The sequence below is a fragment of the Mastomys coucha genome, unplaced genomic scaffold (assembly GCF_008632895.1).
Source record: "Mastomys coucha isolate ucsf_1 unplaced genomic scaffold, UCSF_Mcou_1 pScaffold15, whole genome shotgun sequence".
In the NCBI taxonomy this organism is placed as follows: domain Eukaryota; kingdom Metazoa; phylum Chordata; class Mammalia; order Rodentia; family Muridae; genus Mastomys; species Mastomys coucha.
The window spans coordinates 123753993-123774363 of NW_022196897.1; the positions used below are offsets into that span (position 1 = coordinate 123753993).

A 20371-nucleotide genomic window follows, 5' to 3' on the forward strand; every position below is an offset into this window, starting at 1 on the left:
TCCCTGGCTTGTAAGGCCCTGAGACCTGCCCATTTCTCCCTTCCTAATCAGGGGTCATGGACATGTGCCCCTGCAGTCAACTTTTTACATAATTGCTGGGATCCAAGCTCAGGACCTCTTGCTTGCATAGCAAGCCCCAAGAACTCAACTCTAACTTTACTTCATTATGATGGTTAAGTTTTCATTCCAGCAGCCACATGGCTATGTGAGGATAAGAAAATATTAACGATTGTATCTGCCTCCCTATATCCACACTGGGGAGTGAACTCCACTGTGTGTCCCATCAAAAGGTGGGTTCCATGCTCTGGCATAGTCCTCTTACCCAACCTTGGAACTTGCCACATGGCTACCCAGCAGAAACTCAGAAGGATTTTAAGTTTCTGTGAATGTGGTTCTTTCAAATGAGTCTTTAAAATAAGAAACCTATATCCCATTGCCTTTTCAAATAGATGAAGAAACCAAGTCTGTTAGCTAAACTTGGCTCTGTAACAAACCATCCCATGACACTGACTTGAAATAACAGTGATTTACTTAGCTCATGATACTGTGGCTAACAAATTTAGGATGGGTGTAACAGGACAGCTTTGTCACTCTGTGCTAAATTTGTGCATCTGTGGGAAGATCTTGGTCAATTGGGAGTGGCTAGGATAGGGTGACCTCAGCTACATGGTTTATCCTCCCAGCCTGGGGAACCCACCTCTGAGAAGCTAGCCCAAGATGGCTGAGCAGTTTTCTACAAAGGCATCATTCCTATACAAGTGACTGATGCCAGCTCTGAGGATGTAGACAATGTCACTGGTGCTACATGCTGTTGATTAAAGCAAGTTAGAAGGCTGGCTAAGGTGACAGTAGCAGAAAGCAGATCCTACCCTTTGGTGGGACACACAGTGGAGTTTATTGCAGAATGTGGATATAAGGAAGCACACCACAATTAGATTAGAATCCTTAGTGATTCTGAATGAGTAAATATTAAGTAGTTGGCTTGAAGAAAGCAAACAAACTTTTAGGACAACTTACCCCCCATCATGTGATCCTGGCTCTTGGTTTATTTCTTGGATTCTCTGTGTAAGTTATGCTCTCGTAGGCCCCACTTTCCTTATCTACGGAAAGAGACAAAGAGGATTTAACTTCCTCTGCTTCCACCAGCTCCCAATTGATGTTATGTGTTGACCTTCTTGGCTATCCTCAGGCAGGGCACCTACAACAAAGGGGAAGTAATGGTTGGGCAGACCTCTGTGAGCCCTGTCAAGTGGCTGAAAGCAGCCTCTTTGGAAGGGTCTATTGAAAGACCAGAAGAATTTACTCAGGGGAAAAAAAAATTAAAGGTGAGTCTTTATAGTAGTGCTCAGCTTTTGAAGAAGGGTTGTAAAAGATTGAATTTGGAAAAGATGGGGTTTTTCTTGTAGGCTTTTCTAATTTGTAATCCAACTGCTTCCTTTTTCTTTCACAACTATACAACTTTGATGCCCATGAGTCAAGTAATCTAAATATCTTCCCAGTTTCAGAAGCTTGACAATATTTTCACATTGATCTCCCGTCTGCTAAATCAGGCCTTGCAGATCTGAAAGCAGCATTGCTGGTAAAATCCCTCTGATAGAAAAGGGCCACTGTTTCTGTTTCCCTGTTTCACAGGCCATGGATCTCCAGGATGGCATTCGTGCTGATGGAAACGCCTCTGAGCAGCCAACTCTCGATTGTCAGTTCAAACTTGCGTATTTTGCCAAATTGCTGGCTCACAAGTCTTCACTTGTGAAATAAACAGAAATGAGTAGGAGGGAAAAGATTCAGGGGAAAGAGGCTGTGGGTGATAACTCATGGAAGGATGATAAAGACGAGAAAAGGAGGGAGGGTTGGAAGGGAATGAAGGAGGATGGCAGGAGGTAGTGCAAGGTCAGGAGAGACCAAAACCAAATTGCATGCAGAGAGAAGGAGAAGAGGATGGCTACAGACAAGAGTAGGCTCTGAGAGAGGGAGGGGGCAGAGAGAGGAGCAAGAACTCGTGGGAAGGAGGAGGGGAGGAGAGAACAGGAGAGAGTGGGTAATGGAGAAGATCAGCAGGAGTCAGAATCAGTACCACAGCCAACTACTGCTCTGTCCTCCACACCAGCTTTCCAGATGTGATGGATTCTTAGGGGAGCTCAGCTGCTTTTAGTGACTGAACTGAACGGAAGTCAGATGGAAGAATTCCTGGATTTGTTCTGACTCTCTTAGCTGCGTGACTGCTGACCAGTGGCTTGCCATCTGTAGATATTTGTCTTTTCACATACAAAATCATGTGAAGTTGGTGTTTGTTCTTAAGAAAAACCTTTTAGAACTAGGGATTTCTTTTTTGTGTGATTTTTGTTTTTTTGTTTTTTTGGATTAATACTGTTTTTGTTTCTTGTTTTTGATTCAAGGCCTTGCTTTGGAGCTCAGGCTGGTCTGGAACTCATAGAACTCTTGCCTCCCAAGAGCTAGGATTATTGGTCAGCTTTTCCCTTACCCAGGTTCACATGGGATGGGATTTTATTTATTAAAAACAATATATATTTTATATTATATAATATGTACATGTTACATATGTGCCTATATATATTATGTAATATCTATATCTATATATCTATATATATATACACATACACATACAGATCTGGTCGGTGCAACTTGGAAACATCTGGGTTAGACAATCTTCCTCAGCTTACAATGACTGAAATCAGACTCTAAGATGAAGGTTCCTGAGGTAACAGTCTATAAGAAACATGCTTTCAGAATAAGAGGTGAAGACAGAATGTTGAAGGCTTAAGGTTGAACAAAAGATGCATTTGGGACAATCCTTAGCTTCAACTTGACCCCTGGATATCTTTGGAACATTAATTAGCCACCAAAATTTACCCACACCAAAATAATGGACTTAGGTTTTCCTAAGCTTGACTGGAGGTCAGATGCTTCCGTTTTTTCAATACTGAAGAGAAAGGTGCAGGATGGGCGATATGAACATGAGAGCAGCAAGTATCACTAAATTGGGGACAGCAGAAGGGACATTAGAGAGTCTGGGGTGGTAACAATGTCTTCAGAGTTCAGGGAACTCTGAAGCTTAGGGTCTAAGTAGATAGGTAGGTGATCTACAGAAAGAGCAGTCGTTCTAGACTGGTTAGACATTAGCCAGTTAGAGACTAGCAGCACCTTCTCATCACAGCAGACACAGAGCAGAGGTTATGTGAAGCCTAGGTCTACTTTTAGCTTAAGTTATCTCCAGGCAGAATCTTAGTGTTGGTTTATCACTGGGCTAAGGAATGGCTTCCTTCAATTTTTATTGTATTCTCTCTTACCATGGCATGAGATTCCATATAGTTCTTTCTACAGAGAAGCAGTAAGAATAATGTCTCTCCAGCTATTACTGAATTAATAGTGGACAATTGGCCCTTCTTTCAAATTATCATTAGTATTTCAAACTACTTCTAGGTTTTAATTTTTTGTCCAATGTCCTTGAGGTCCCTATTCCAATGGGATTTGCTCTTGAAAGATAACTCAGCTTCTTTCTAAATAAAGCAGCAAGTATCATAAAATAGAAAATAAAAAAGAAAATTAGATTTAAATAAGCAAAAACTGAGAGACAATAAAAGAAGAAAGAGTGACTAAATTAGCTGAACTGTACTTTGAAGGAGTAGCTTCCTGGGCATTTTCTTAACACAACTCAGTCTACATAGAGCAGACACATGCATGTTCATACATATACACAGGTATTGTGTGTGCATGCACACAAAATTTATGTATGATATAGCTCATGATTTTAATTAAAGTTATTTTAAAATTTGTGGCAGCCCACATACCAAGACTTAGTACAATGTGATCTTCCTGGGGAGGGGGTTACAGGTTGCCTGTTAGGGATGCATCCTATGCTGATGTGAGTAAGGTAGCTACTGACCTACTTGAAATCATTCCTTCCCAGAATCACTAGATTTGCATAAAATTAATATGAAAAGTGTGATGAGCCTCCAGGCAGATGGATGTCTTTGACTAATTAGCTATAAATGGTGACAACATGGAGATACGCTTCTGAATAGATTTAGTGCTGATGACGCTTTGCAAATACAGGGATAAAGTATCGTTCTCTAGAGGGATGGGATGGGAGGAGGCCATTGCTGGTGAGTCTGGTGTCTTGGCTTTAGAAGAGGAGCAAAGATAATGAGCAGGACCCTCAGAACATCTCAGGGACCAGTCCTATTTGCCTTATTCCCGAAAGCCTTCCTGTATTGAGTCAGTACCTGTACTTTTCCTCCTTTTGACCCCGAGGATTAAAGACCTTTCTCTTCATTAGCCACAGCCACATACCGGATCTTCATGGTCTGGACTTTACACATCTGCTCCTTTTTGCTTCTTACACAGTCTTATCTTGGTATGGATAAGAATCTCCGGAAGGTCTTGGTAACCTAGATACCTGGGTGTCACATTCCCAGTGACTCAGATCCTGCAAGCCTACCATATCCTTGGTGATGAGGATGTCCGTAATGCAGTAGCCTCCCTTGGAGTAATCCTACACTAAGAAAATGACACAGGACTCAGGACTCCCAACCTGCCTCCTATGAGCCAGTTCTAGCCTGCACAACAGTTTCTTTCCTTCTTCACAAGGATCTAGGTGTTTGTCTTCTTTTGTAAAATAAAAACACCTGTCACAGCGATGGCACCAGCTCTATGGTATTTAGCACCATCACCCATATTTAAGGAAGACAAGTATTCAGTGTGTCAATTTATTCCACCCCATCTGTACTCTATTAAGTCACACCCATTGTTTTCTCAAGGTATCTGTTGTCTCTTACGTTCATGTAATTTAATTAGTGTTAAGCTTTATAAAGATTATGCCTTAATGTGGATGTGTGATGCTGACAATGGAAAATCCAAGGCTCAGTGACAGCCTTTGTAGAGAATTAAAGAGACTCTCCAGAGATCCTGCAGAAGGTCATCTGCCAAGTCTCCATGAGGAAGTTAACTTAGCTTCTCAAATGATAACATGAGAATGTGGAAATGGGTAAGGAAAGACTGTAGGTCTCTTTTTGGGAATAAAGAGACCTTATAAAACCAGAAAACTTCAGTCTAACAACATAGAGAAATCTATCAAGAGGTTAAAAGAGGGGCTAGAGAGACAGCTAAGTGGTTAGGAGCATTCGATACTCTTGCAGGGGACCCAGGTTGAGATTATAACCACCACATGATGGTTCACAACTATCCCTAACTCCAGTTCTAGTGGATCTCATAATCTCTTCTGAGTTCTGTAGGCACTAAGCATGAACATGGTGTATTTACATATATCCAACAGAAGCACTCAAACACATACAATGGGAAAATTGCACCTAAACATTATAAAGATGTTAGAAGGTGTAAAAATATCACTGGAGTTGTACTTAGGACCATCCTATATTCCATTTCTATTATTCCTTCTTCCTTTCCTAAAGAGACTTGTGTAATTGACTGTCATTCAAATTCTGACCTAGCAATTGGATTTCTGTGTTACTCTGATTAGTTTCCTGTGTTGTAGAGTACTTTGGCTTTTTTTGTGAATGAACCAGATATTCTTCATAGGCTTGTATGAGTTGGTTCATCCACTAAGATAATGTATGATAAGGTCCTTGAACATTGTGATGTCCAATGAGTGCTTGGCTAATGTTGGTGATTGTCATTACTACCATATTCCTGTCATAGTGAGTACAGGGACTGGCCAGAGGATGGCTACCATTCGATGGCCTCTCTTACTTATTCTTACCAGTATGATGAAGCCAATTTTATCTAAGCTTATATGCATTTCACATCAGCTACTGACCTTTTTCCATTCCTTCAACAGCTGTTTATTCATGATATAGTTGATCATTTTTATAATGGGGATAATATATATTACATGTAATTGTATAGTATATATTATATAGAGATACTACACTATATATTATAAAATAGAGCTGTAAAACTTTAAAATATAGTACCTAAGTTTTGAGAAATGTGTAATAAAGTTCTTAGCCCACATGACACTCCAACTTATAATTATTATTAACAATAATAATAGTAATAGAAATAAAAATAAATATTTCTGCCTTTGATGTTTAAAATTTGCTGATGCAGTGTCTTTCTATGTTATCTAGATTGGTCTTGAATTTGCAATCCTTTTACCATGGCCTTTTTAGTGTTAGGACCACAAGTGTGTGCCACATACCTGGCTTTTAATGAATTTTTAAATGTTATTGCCATTTTCCTCTTATCAGCTGTGTAGATGTATCAGTTAGTTCCTGCTGTGCAACAAGCATTCCCTAGCCTCATAGAGAGAAAACAATTAACTTGAGTCTATAGATTAACTACCTGGTTTCATTGTTTGGAGACAGACCTTGAGTCTATAATCATCTGGGAAACTGCACAAAGGCTTTCTGCCCTTGGATGGCCTCCATGGATTGTCTTAAAGTGAGTATCCCTCCTAGTAGCACAAGACCTGGGCTTATTCATGATGACATCTGACGAAGTTCCAAGAAGAATGTAAGCCTGTCAGGCTTACACCCAATACTGCCTTTGCTTCAGCTCCATTGCATCCAATTGGCAGAGGTAAGTCACACAAGGAACCTCAAATTCAAGGCTGAGGAAACAGACTCCATTCTTGATGGGAAGGGCAGAAATGTCACTCTGCCCAGAGTAAAGATATAGGGAGCAGAGGAGAAATTCAGCCTTTTTTGTCGGAGCAGATGAAGCAGGAAGTATAAGTAATTTTGTGTTCCCTAGTCCTTGTCTTTGGATTTGTTCTTTAATTCTGATTTTTTCTCTTCGGTGATGGGGTAAGCATGTGCTGGGGATGACTTCCTGTGTAGGTACTCTCCTACTGAACTCTGCCCCAGTCCCTGAGGGTTATTTTTGGCAAAGAATAAAAAGCTACCTGCTCGTGCACGATATGTTAATTCATATCTTCCCATCTCTTCACTCTTCTGGAGTTTTAGGAGCACCTTGGCTGGGATGTGCATGGGCAGATCCCTCCCCTCAAATAACTCTGAGTTTCTCCCTTAAAATGAGTGGAGCGCAATCGCCTTGGCAAAGAAACAGAGGAATTCTGAGACATTTTGCTTTAGCATTTCACACAGGTGCAGCTGATACTCTCTGTTCACCCTTCCCCTCTCATCATCAGCCAAGACTTTAGAAAAGACAGTTCTGAGAAAACAAAGACACAGTTGCATGTGCTGTCTGATATCATTGCGGGGTCTGGTCCAGTTGTTAAGACCTATAGTTCCAAAGGACTTTCCAGGGCTCACGTAGCCAAAGCTGAAGTTGCTGTGTCATTCTGTACGTGCCCTAGCTCGTTTCCTCCTGTCTGCAAGGCTCTGATGAAGGTATGATGCTAGCCCTCATTACAGGCTAAGAAAATAGAAGCATAGGGAAGTTGGAAACTTGATCAAAGTCCTACAACTACCACAGTCTGCATTTGAACTTACCTAATCATTATGTGGTCTTAGAAGCAAAGTCAATCATTATTCTAATCAAATTTAAGAAGAGGTCGCTAATGCCAGTGAGTTTGTGGTTACAGACTATACCTCAGCATAAATATAAATATCTGTTTTAACTTTTCTCAGTCAACCATCAATGAAAAGTGGTGTGGCGTAGGGGTTTCCATTTGCATCACTGATACAAAAAATCTCAGACCTCAGATCTTGGGCCTCACCTTGGGATAAATCTGAGCCCTTTAACATGGCTGTGTGGTAGTATCTATGTGGCCTATAGGTTTAGTTTCAGTTGGTGAAACTGAACCAACCAAATAACAGATACACACACCAGAAACGACGTCAGCAACCTTACCAGTAATTGTGAGGATGAAGTAACACATGGAAAGTTCACATTTGACTTACTCTGGATCACTACCGAGGATTTGTTCCCCTCCTTCCTCATCTTAGGCGTTGCCCACTAGTGCTTGCCAGTGATCTCACAGAACGTAAGGGCTAACCATGGTTGCAATATCAGGAAGGGCGGTGATGTGGTTCAGACTGAGAATATCACCCAGGGAGCTTCTTAAAGACAAGGATCTATGGCTCTGGTGATCTGTTTCATGCTATCATCTTGGCCTGGAGCTGAAAAATCTGGTCTTTCCACCGAGTCTCATGCTCTCTGACCTTTTCAATGAACCTTTGCCTAGTCTAGATGATCCTCAGGGAAACCCCTCTTTTCATTCTATAGTTCTGATTTCCTACGCTTTCCCAATACTTTCCCCCAGCCGTAGAGTACCTCCTCATCTTTAACATGAAAGTAAATTCTTTGCACTGATTTAGTTTTTCTACCAGAGTGGGGTTGGCACCATTCTCATCCACACTGAACACTAAAGGAAACTGGGAGCTGAAGAAACCTGTAGACCTGGATTCCAAGGCGAGTGTATTTCCCTCTCTAGCCACTGAGTAATCCTTGAAACTAACCTTTCTGAAGCCTCCCTCATCACTATAAGAAGGATCGGTGGGGGAGTCTTTTGCCTCTTAAATCTATTCCATGGTAGTGAGATTAAATAAAGGAACCAATCGTATGGTTGCAGAAAACTCACAGAGGACCCTATGCCTATTTGCTGATAACTTAAGTCTTCTTACAACTGAAATATGCCAGGAAGTCCTCAGATGAGGAACTGGGCTGGTGACTGGGTAGGAGGAAGAATTGTGTCTTAAGTGCCTGCAATTGAGAAACACAGCTGTAGGTAATTATTTGTTCCTAGCTATAAATAAAAAGAACCTGAAGAACAACAAGAGAGAAAATACAGTTTAGGGAGGGGAGGGGAACCTCACAGGCTGTGTCCTATCAGCTGCTTTGAATGATAAAACTGATCTTAACCACCCCCTACCCTAGCAAGGAGGACTTTTCAGCAGCTGGTGTAACAGGAGGCCTCGTTATGGTCAGCTAAGCCTCAAAAGTGGGTATCTATGTATACTTTCTTGCTGTATGATCCTCATACAGAACCAACAGCACATGTCCAAATACTTTATTGTGTGAAGAGAAAAAGACCTTGGATTCTACCCTGGCTGTTTATCTCCACTTTTCCTTTGCCTCAGTTACAGGACTGTATGTCTGTAAACTTGGCTCCATGCTTGGGCATTGCTTAGGGCAGGTGTGGCCTCAGGATATGGACAATGGTGAAGATTTCATATAATTTGAGAATCATATCCTTGGACTCTATTGAAACTGCTTCCAGCACCAGGATTCTAGATTCTAGAACACGAGATCTCCATTGGCAATGGATTCTTAGTTTTGTAAAATGGCAAACAGCCTCAAGAATAGAAAAACAATACACACTCCCTCTCATTTGGATTATTGTGGTCAGATAGTCATTTTTCAATGCCTAGATGGTGGTTTGGGATGAGAAAATATTGAAGTGCTAGATATTTGCTATTCAAGGTGTGTCTCTGACCATCACCATTGCACCTCCTAGATTCTCTCTGTCCTACCATATCAGAATCTGTATTCTAGAACATTTCCAGGTGACCTGTGTATATATTAAAGTTTGAGAAGCACTAATCCACCAGGTACGTGATCCTGAAATGGAGCTGCAGAGCTGCCATGTAAGGAAAGGGAAAAGGACCAAACAGATAGGTCAGCCTGGTCACAGTGCACAAACATTCTGAAAAATGCCAGAAAAGATCATGCAAAGCAGACTGTACTGCATGAACGAGGACTTTTCCTTCATCACAGGTCAGTTTATAAACCAAGTCACATTTCTTCAAAGCCTCTTGGGATCAGAACTCCAGACCTACCGTGGAAAATAACAGAATAAGAATGACCTTGGCTGGCTGTCACCTGCTAAGCAATTGTCCACAGTCAGATGGCAGGTGACAGAAAATTTTCACTTTGATACTTTCCCAAACTCTCAGCCACTGAGGCGTCTTTTTTGACTAGATTAAGGTATGCAGCCATCACGAAATGAAAGTATCAGGTACCCCTCTGATCTGTAACCCACAGTGGTCCTGAGGGATATAGCTCCCTTCTCCTCTAATCTGTAGCAGAACCTTTCAGATGGAGGTGACAGTAGAATTCAAATCACATACACAATGTCTTGGGGTCCCAAGTAAGGGTGTATTATCTTTTATGGAATGGAGCTTACATGTTTGATGGTTTAAGCATGATTAGCAGAAAGTAAAATTCAAACCTTAATGAGATGCATAGAGCCCAGTCTGGAATCTTTGGTCTGGAATCATATGGAATCCTTGCTGATCTCCACTGTGCTATCCATATCAGGTCTGAATCTCTTCTCTGCCTTTGATAATGGCCTGTGTATATTTCACTCAGCTCAAAACGTTTGAAGATTATTCTTTCATACACATTCAGTGAGTAGAAACTGGGACTATGATGTGAGTGAGGTGGGTTACCATGTGGAGAAATTGAAAGAGCTAATTGAACTTTAAATAGGATAGATAGGAGCTCTTTACTGAATTGAAATGAGGGAATTGAAGTAAGTCATCTATCTTATATGGAATCTCAACAGGTCGAGATTTTTAGGGAGAGGCTGCCTCTCTTGTTTACATGCAAGGTTCATATTGCTCAAGGTTTAATTGAAGATGCCAACACATGCTCTTCTCAGCCATGATGTACCCACAACAAACACCAGGACTATAATGTGTACTGTAAATGTTTGTAGGTCATAAATGACTCCAGAAGTTTGAGCCTCTCTCCCTTATTGTGCCACTGAAGGTTGCCTAGGAGTGAAATTCACCCCTAATATTCATCCTTTTCTTCCATTCTGGCTGCTGATTAGAGTCAGTCAGATCTTATTTAGAAATCACTTCCATGGGTGAAGGCCACCAAAAGAAATAACTAAATATGTGGGACTAAATGGGATGTTAAGATAGAACATAAGTAGAGTATGTGACTTTGCATTGTCCATGACAATCAGGGACAATGATGTCCAAAAGGACAGACCTATAAGAGCCAAGACCCCCAAGGACAGACCTACAAGAGCCAAGACCTCTAAGGAAGGAATGTGAACTTGGTATATTTCTTTTCATTTTTCTTTTCTTTTTTTTTCTTTTTCTTCCTTTTTTTTGAGACAGAGTTTCTCTGTAGCCCTGACTATACTGGAACTCACTCTGAAGACCAGGCTGGCCTCTAACTCAGAAATCTGCCTGCCTCTGCCTCCCAAGTGCTGGGATTAAAAGTGTGAGCCACCACTGCCCAACTACATTTATTTTTCTTAACAGCAAACATTTGTAGCTCTTATCACGTTCCCGGGGCTGATGTGAACACTTGGCAAATAATGGCTCATCGAATCCTAGAAAGGGCCCTGGGAGGTACACAGTATTGGCTTTTGTTCACACTATAGTTTTCAAATGACAAAGCTGAGGTGCAGAGAGTATAAGTAGCTTGTCAAATGAAAGTAACACAAGAGGTTAAGCCAGGAGTCCAAAGAGTCTGACCCTGAAGACTATGTTCATAAGCATTTTGCCAGTGATCAACAAACACTGGATTATGGGTTGCCTAGAATCAAAAAAATAAAAAATAAAAACCTCATTTCTGACTTCCAACCATGAAGATGTAATTGGTTTGGGGTCAGAGATAGGCAATATAATTTTTAACTTTTTGAATTTGTTTAAAAACTGACTAAACTGAACCAATTGGAGCCAGACATTGTGTTTTAAAAGTTCATGGGTTATTGGAATGTACAGTATATTTGCTGATAAGGTACCATGTGGCAGTTGAGTTTTGAGGGTCTGAACCCAATGTAGAGAGAGAGAAACCCTACCCTCTTTCTCAAGTTGGTTGACTTTTGTGTCTACGTGTTTGCTAATCAGAATCATGTGCATAAGGACAAGATGGGTTATGGTGAATTATGAGTACCTGGTTACAACAGAGATGTAATTTCTATCTGTGGTGTGTTGGTAGACCCACAGCGTATATGTAGCACTCATCCATGTCTGATATACTCTCATCTTGCTGGCTTTTTGAGGGACCTTACAAAGGGCACAATTCCAGCCCTGCTGGTAAAGGGCAGAGATGAGTAGAAGTTGTCTCTGACCTCAGCAGCATTAGCTCATTGCCTTTGAAAGGGTCCATTTTTAATTTTCTGCAGAAGCTAGTGCTGATTCAAAGCAGGCTTTGTTCATCACTGCAACACAGATTGGTTGACTAGTTCTGTGCTGTGTGCTTTGTTCCCTGGGAAACTGGGTGGAACCAGGTAGTGGTCTACTTCAGATCCTGAATGACTATAATAGGCTCTGGTGTTCACTGAAATCATGAGCAGCATGGAATGCTACCAAGAAGCAAGATTTAGGTCTATGATTTCACATTTTGGTCCAGATACATTCTTAATCTTTCTTCAAGGTTGAGAACTGGGGCAGATTTCCTGGTTCTTTGGTCCTTCTTGATAAGAAAGAACTCAGTAGATGAAGTTGACAAACATATTCCTCACATTCAAAGTTTCACTGGTATATAAGGAAGTTAGTAGGAGCATCCTAAGCAGATTGTCCAGGCAAACTCACTATATAAATGGATGAAATGGTGAAAGAAGACCAGAGAATGTTAGCTCCTTGTTGAATAAATATGAGGAGAGGGAAGTGGAGAGAATTTCCCAATGCTACACTGGATGAGTTGTTGAACTGGAATTGCAAATGAGGGTGTCTTCACCAGGTGTGGCTGATTAAATGCCACACCCCTATTCATGTGGAGGGAAGCCTTCTAAAGACTCCTCAACGGGCAGTGAAGTGATGAAAAGAGGTGATTAAGGCACAGATGCCACGGGAAGGCTCCACACTACTTACAATCAATGGCACAACATAACATTTTATGTGATTATAATGTTTCACGAGAGTAGCAAAGGCTCTGCTGTAAAACGCCCCATCAGAGTCCCAGCTGGTAAAGCAGGGATTATGAAGCAGAGTTGCAGGTTGGGAAGCCAGTGCCATCCACATTCTCCATTAATGTTGTGTACAATTAGCAGTCACAAGGATGGCTCAGAGCTGACTCTCAGCATGACTTACAAGCTTTTCTACAGAGCAGTAAAGTCAGTGGAGGATTGTCAAAGACATCTGATTGCATGCTAGCTCTTTAATATTCTCAAAATTATGATCACAAGTCTTCTTTCCTAGCTTCCAGTGCTTGGATTTCCTGAAAAATATTCCCCTCCAAGGAAACATTTCAAATGTTGAGGAGAACGTGATAACCATTAGATAAATAAGTAAATGAATAAAATAAGCAAGTGATGGCTATCTGTAGTAGTACCCTGACTCTTAGCTGGGAAGAGCACAGACAGTGTAACAGTCCTCATTCTTGTTAGGAGGCATTAGGCTCTGGAGAAAACATTCCAAACATTGTATGTATATTACATATACTAGGTCAAAATGTATACATACACATACATACATACATACATACATACATACATACATAACTGAATGTCAATGTAGTCTGAAGACAAATTCTATTTTCTTAATCAGGAAACATTAGAATTCTGCTAATAACTAGCCTCCTCCATCTCCTTGAAACAGAAGAAAGGATCTCCTCTAGTTATGAAGTGGCAGTAATTATCTAGCCAGGCACAGATAATGTGGGGGAATATCCTCTCTCCTTTCCCACTGGGACAATTCAAAGTCTAAAAGAAAAAGGGAGTGTATCAGGCCACTGGGAAGATGATGGAACTGAGAAAATCAAATCATGCCTTTCTTATCCAGCACAGGAGAGTGGGAGGGGAGGAAAGCAGGAGAGAGACGTAGATCTGAACTGACTGTGGAGTGACAAGAAGACAGGAGACAAAAGACACACATCCAAAGACACAGTGTATTCAAAAGAAAGAATATAAAAAATGAAGTTTAAGGTGTTTTAAAATAAGAATAAAGAAATAATCCATTTTTTGAGAAATTTCAAGAAAAATGTAATTTACAGTCTGGCTTTGTTTTATGTGATTATCTATGTGGAGATAATACCCATGGCTAAGGTATGTTAGAGCAAGTACCACAGAAGTGTCATCTCACACAGCTCACAGTGCCTCAGAATTCTCATGTCCTCCTCTCCTCTCCGCTTAACCTTGCCCAGAGAAGTCAACTGTGGCAGCCAGAGCGTGGCTGGTAGGTTTGAAGTTTGGTATTCCTGATGAATGGAGAGTGAGACCTGGCAATGAGGAGTAGTGATATGCTGGCACCTTATTGGTAGTAGATTAGCAGAAGAAATCATTCACAAAGTGGAGGGCCCTGGGGTATATTTGAAGTTACTCTTGAAGGAAAGGGGCATTTTGAGCAAACTTTGGGCGGGGACAGCTTGACATTTGCTGCCAGGATGGTGTTTTATGTACCTAAGTTCTACCTAGGACTGGGGTAATACAAAGAGTGCCTTATATGACAATGATGGTTCATTCCACAGGAAGAGTTTTAGCCTTCATATTTTTCTAAGGTCATGAGAGAGAAGGAGAAGACATAGACAACAAGGTTGTTTATTCTTGCAGGTCTCCATCATTTGGCACAATCATGCAGCACCTGCGACATCTTCATAACTTGATTCCCTATTTCCATAGACTGATCAGGTGCAACCTCAGAGTTGGTCTTTACCTGGCACTCTAAGACATCATTAGTAATTTGTTGGCAATGGCCCTGAAGTTGAATCTTAGAAAAAAAAAACTTATAAAGTTCAGGAACTAGAAAGACATACAAGTATTTCTACCTGTATTACACTAATATAATGATGATTTTTATGGAGAAATGATCATAACTCATAATCATAACCTCTTTTGCAGATGGACCCCTTCAAATAATTTGAGCCATGTTAGACTTTTGAGACCAGCATGAAATACCTGGTGTTTCACAGAAGCCACTATTAAGTGGAGGGAGTGCGAATGTGCCAGCTTCCTCTAGTATTCCTACTGGAAGTTCTAGTGTCTGGTTACCAACCTACATTAGTGTGTGCTGAGGTATCTTGGTCCAGCTGTAGTGGGTCTGAGGTACTTGCTGGAGCAGAGATTGCTTGTGTTTTGGGAAGTGTTGTAGGCTTAGCACATCTTGGACCTGATGCTGTAGCCTTAACTGAAGGTTTTTGAAAGCCTTGGCTCCATTTCTTTTTTTGCTTAGAATATCTCCAAGAGGTCCTAATATCTAGAACAATAAGCAGAATCTTAAGCCTGTGGGTTGAAGGACAAAGCCAACTGAGCGTGCTCTGTCGCCCTTCCTTGCACCTGCAGATTGCTCTATAAGAGATCACCCCATAACTTAGTGACTTTCAGCAACAATAAAATAACTCCTTCTTGCAGTTCCTGTGGATAAGCAAGATTCAGTAATGGTTTGGCTCAGGAGTTCAGGTAAAAATCTGTGAAAGAAGCATTTGGAGCTGTAGAATGCACATCCAACATGGCTGCCAGCTTTGTCTCCACATAGACTTCTCTGTGTATATCCTAATGACAAGTGATTATTTTTCAAAAAAGCCAAAAAAAAAAAAAAAAGCCATAGATAGAGAGAATCAGGCAGATGCTTTCCTTTTTATGACAAAGCACAGGTAGTTAATCTCACAAGATCAAATGTTTCATATTTTAATCATTGGAACTGAGTCATTATGTTCAGCCCATATGAAAGAGGAGAGAAGTAGACACCATCTTTTAAAGTAATATAGTGTCCATGGATTTGTGGGCAAATTTTACATCCATAAAGCATGCCATCTAAGTTGTCTTCCCATAGTAAATAAGTTAATGTACTCTACCCCATAAATGTAGGCTGGTGTGTGCTGGTCAAAAAGAAAATAAGGTACAATGAAAATTTAAAAAGTTGCTTTGGTCTCTACTTGTCCCCTTAAATCTTTGATATCACACTATAAAAAAATCTAGGTAGGCTATTGGATAGTGATAGCTATAGCATATATAATCTAGGATATGAGTTACTTGGAATAAACATGTGAAATTATCCCAAAACTTTTAGCAACATAAAATTAAAAAGAAAGCAAGGAAGCCAACAAGAGCAACAGCAAAAACCCCAAACCTACGTAATCAGAAAAAAAAGAAAAGAAATAAAAAAGCAACAAAAATGTGTTTACTATCTCTGGTGATTTGAATATGCTTGGTTCATGAGAAATGGCACTCTTTGGAGGTGTGGCCTTATTGGAGGAGGTATAGCTTTGTTAGAGGAAGTATGTCACTATGGAGACAGGACTTTGAGGTCTCATACATATGCCCAAGTCTGGCCACTGTGGACCAGGCGTTCCTCCTGGCAGCCTGTGGAAGTCAGTCTTCTCTTGGCTGCCTTCAGATCGAGATGTAGAAAACTTTCAGCTCCAAGAGCACCATGTCTGCCTGCATGCTGCCATGCTTTCTACCATGATGATAATGGACGGAACCTCTGTATCTGTAAGCCATACATATCAAGTGGTTTCTTTTATAAGAGTTGCCTTGGTCATGGTGTCTCTTCGCAGCAATAGAACCTTTACTAAGACACTACCTTACACAGTTTGTTTGAGGAATTGAACAACAGCTTAGCTGATTGGTTCTAACTGAGAGTTGTAGCTCAGAGCCTGACAGATCCAGAGGATCTATTTTTAGCCTGGCTCACTCAATTGTCTGCTATATTGTCCCTGCACGTTAGAATTCTTTCCTTGCCATACATATCTCTCTGCATGGCTGAAAAAAAAAATAAAAGGCAGAAGCTGCAATGTCTTTTATGAGTAAGTCTTAGATCAACTACTTATTGAAATATCCTAACATTATTCCAGCCCCTATCACTAACAGGCAATTCCCAAAGAACCTACAGTCCTGGAAGCAGGTAGGTTACCCACAGAATTTCACCCTTCCTTCCTTCCCTCCATATCCAATCTCTTAGTTGTATCCCTCACTCCGAGGCAGGTCACCCGCTGAATTCACCTTTCCTCATCCCTACCTCCAGTGGATCACACAGATTATCTTCTCCAAACTTTCTATCAACTTATCCTGTTATCCCAGACTCTAAAGTCCAGCAGGCAATCTCTGAAACCCACCATCCAAACCTACCAGAGAAGCAAGTAGACCAGCCCAGCAGGTGTGCAGGCTTCAGATCTTTACTCTCTCTTCTCCAAATTCAAGCCAAAATCTTATCCCTGGCTCTGTGGTAGACAACCTGCTATGGACTCTCCTCACTCTGTGCCCCAATTTCCAGCAGACTAAACAGATCCCAGTGGAACACCCTGCTTTCCCCATTCTGATGGACCCCATTTCTTTCCCAACCCTCCCTATTTCCAAATGTCAGCTCCCAATACCTGAAATACATCTTACTTGAACCCTGAATGGCCACACCTAACACCCTGAAGAATTGTCTACCAGTAAACTCACAGCTATCATCATGAGATGGCAATAGAAACAAAGGAACAAAACACCCACCTAGCAAAGACAAGACTAGGTATCATCACGTAGAATTACAACCATCTCAAACCCAGATGCCTAGATGCAGGTGTAAAAACACAATCGATAAGTGCCAGGACAATATGCTACCATGTAAGCCCAGAAACCCTACCACACAGTAGGTTCTAAGAATTGCAGCATAACTGAAGTACAGGAAAAAAAGATCTTCAAATATCCTTTATGAATATGATAGAAGTCCTTAAAGAGGAATAAATGAGTCCCTTAAAGAACACTATGAAAGCCCAAAGAAAGGAAGGAAATTAATAAAAAACATTCAAGACCTGAAAAGAATCAAAAAGAAAACCCAAACTGAGGGAAATTTGGAAAATGAAACTTTTAGGAACTCAGAGAATATCAGGCATTGAACCCAAAATAGAAGAAATAGATACTTCAGTGAAAATGCTACATCTTAGAAAGAAAGAAAGAGAGAGAGAAAAAGAGAGAGAGAGAGAGAGAGAGAGAGAGAGAGAGAGAGAGAGAGAGAGAGAAGGAAAGAAAAAAGAAAGAAAAAAAGAAGAAAAAGGAAATAAAGAAAGAAACAAAGAAAGAAAGAAAGAGAGGAAAAAAAGAGATCTAGTACAAAACATTCAGGAAATCCAGGACTCTATGAAAACAACAAATCTAAGAATAATAAGAATAGGGGAAGGAAAATAAACCTGGGTCAAAAGCACTGAAATATTTTCATATAGAACAAGTGAAGAATATAAAAGCTCAAGGTCAAAAAACAAGTAACATATAAAGTTACACCTATTAGAATGACACCTGACTCCTTAATGGAAACTCCAAATCCAGAAGGCCTAAAAACATGTTCCACAAACTCTAAGAGACCACAATTGACAGCCCAGAATGCTATATCCAGAAAAATGTTGAACCAGAATATGTGGAGAAAATATCCATAATAAAAAGATATTCAATAATAAAACCAAATTTAAGGAGTATTTGTCTACAAATCTATCCCTCAGAAGATGATAGAAAACAAACAAACAAACAAAAAATAACAGTCTAAAGATGTTAACCACACCCAGGAAGACACAAGCAATGAAGAATTCCAGACCAGCAAATCAAAAGAGATGAAACACACACACACACACACACACACACACACACACACACACACACACACACACACGTACATGAATTCAGCAAATTGAAATATATATCCTTTTACCCTACAAGGTTTTTGTGTGTTATTATAGCTTCCAGTTTAGTGTTTTTATGGAGCTCCTGAAAGTGCTAATGTATCTATATCTATATCTGTTTCTTGTACCTTTTGGGGGGGGGCTGCTTTCAGATTATTGGTTTTGTCCTATCTAATGGGTTAGTTTTGTTTTATTATACTATATTACATTATTATCCTTTAGAAGCATATACATTTCCTAGAGAAACAGAATGGTGATGGATTGCATGGGGCAGGGAGGGTGGGGGGTACTCAAAGGGGGAGAAGAAGGAAAAACAGTAATCAAAATACATTATGTAAAAAAGTTCTATGTTCAATAAAAGAAAAAAAGAAATATTTTATTAAAAAAGAATATTTTATTAGTAACATAGGGAAGATCTAGTTTTGGATTTTCAGGGACTACACAGGGGCATGAATACCAGGAGCCCAAAATCCAAAATGTGTCAGTTATACCGAGTTAACTTAACTTGTGTCACCAGAAGCTTACCTAATACCAGGTGAAGGAACAAGCCCTGAGAGCCCAACAGTTGCCCATGTCACCCCAGCTGGCTCCAGGGATATGAGCAGTAAATGACGATTTATTATTGTTTCTCCCGCAGATTTTTTTTTTTTTTGAGTCACAATAATGTGCTGATTCAGCAGATAGAATTCCATTAGAAGAAATGTTGAGGGTTATGCATTAAAGTTGCCCCAGGAATCTTTAACCTCAGTTTTTCTATCAGCTTATACTACGATCCATATAGACACAGAATCAAGGCCTTTGGGATCTTAAAATGCAAGAATCTATACTTATTTAAATATGTGAGCCCAAGAGTTTGATATTTTTGAGGACCATAGATAGCACTGACACCAGTGTCCTACAGATATAAGGATGACAGCATTGTGGCTGGCTTCTCCTGTTAAGCAATATGCTGTGAGGTTATTTCATGCTGATGCATGGAGTTGGACTTGGGGGTTGCCCCTCTTGCCTAGCAGTCCATTCTCCAGGTGAACACACTGTAATTTATTCTGTTCCTGATGATAATTTGGTTAATTTATAAGAAATGGTTTACAAGTTGGGGATATCATGAATAGACTATGCATTCTGGCACATGCTTCCTTCTTTTAATGGCTTGATAGTTCTTTTAGAAGAGAGTAGAAATGAAAAAATTGCACATTCAACTTGATCCAACTTGCTATTTTCATCATTTGCCAAAACTCAAAATTCATTTCAGAGCTTTCCCCTAATAGAAGATTAGGCATCAGGCTTGTGTTTGGTTATAAAAAAAAAGAGAGAGAATTAAAAAAAGAGAGAGAACATTTTGTGATTTGCAAGGAAGGTTAATAAAATGTTCACACTATTCTTTAGATCTTGGGCCTTTCTATACAAGCCTACCTTCTCTCTTTCCTTTTCTTCATTCCCTCCAATCACTTGTAGATAGATGTGGATTTCTATAAACAGTTAAGCAGGCCTCAGATGGGAATATTTTTCATGAAAGTGAAGATAAAGTCAAGTGATTTTCAATTTTCTCTAAATGGCTTCTTTTCTGGGAAATAGTTTCAGACTTTCATAAATATGGACACATTTGTTTGTTGTCTCAAATTTTGTTCTGCTTATTACAGCCTGCTCCATAAGTCTCCCTAAGCCATAATGAAGGCCACTGAGGCTGTCACAAGCCACATCTTCCCCATGTTTAAGACTCTGTGGCCTTGCCATTAGAGGCAATAGAACATTTCATCTGCCAGTGGTGATGGGCAAGTTTCAATTTGTGCTGAACAGGTACACAAAATGATCTACAAATGTCAGGTTGTAGGCTGTTATTTTATAGACTATAGGCTATTGAAATCATTTTCATACAAGGACTGTCAGAGGACAATCTCCCTATACCCTACAGGCCATATTTTCAGAAAAAAAA

At 40.2% G+C, this 20371-nt stretch overlaps 2 long non-coding RNA genes across 2 annotated transcripts in view; one reads left to right on the top strand and one right to left on the bottom strand.

Moving 5' to 3' along the window:
• The window catches only part of LOC116091014, a 34175-nt gene extending 29837 nt beyond the window's left edge, over positions 1-4338 (bottom strand). Inside the window, exons 1-2 of the long non-coding RNA XR_004118889.1 lie at positions 4245-4338; positions 1018-1100 (exon numbers count right to left, since the gene is read on the bottom strand). This is a non-coding gene — a long non-coding RNA (uncharacterized LOC116091014). The remainder of the gene's footprint in view (positions 1-1017; positions 1101-4244) is intronic.
• Positions 4339-9482: 5144 nt separating this feature from the next.
• LOC116091017 overlaps positions 9483-20371 on the top strand; it is a 13417-nt gene continuing 2528 nt past the window's right edge. The window contains exon 1 of the long non-coding RNA XR_004118892.1: positions 9483-9660. This is a non-coding gene — a long non-coding RNA (uncharacterized LOC116091017). The remainder of the gene's footprint in view (positions 9661-20371) is intronic.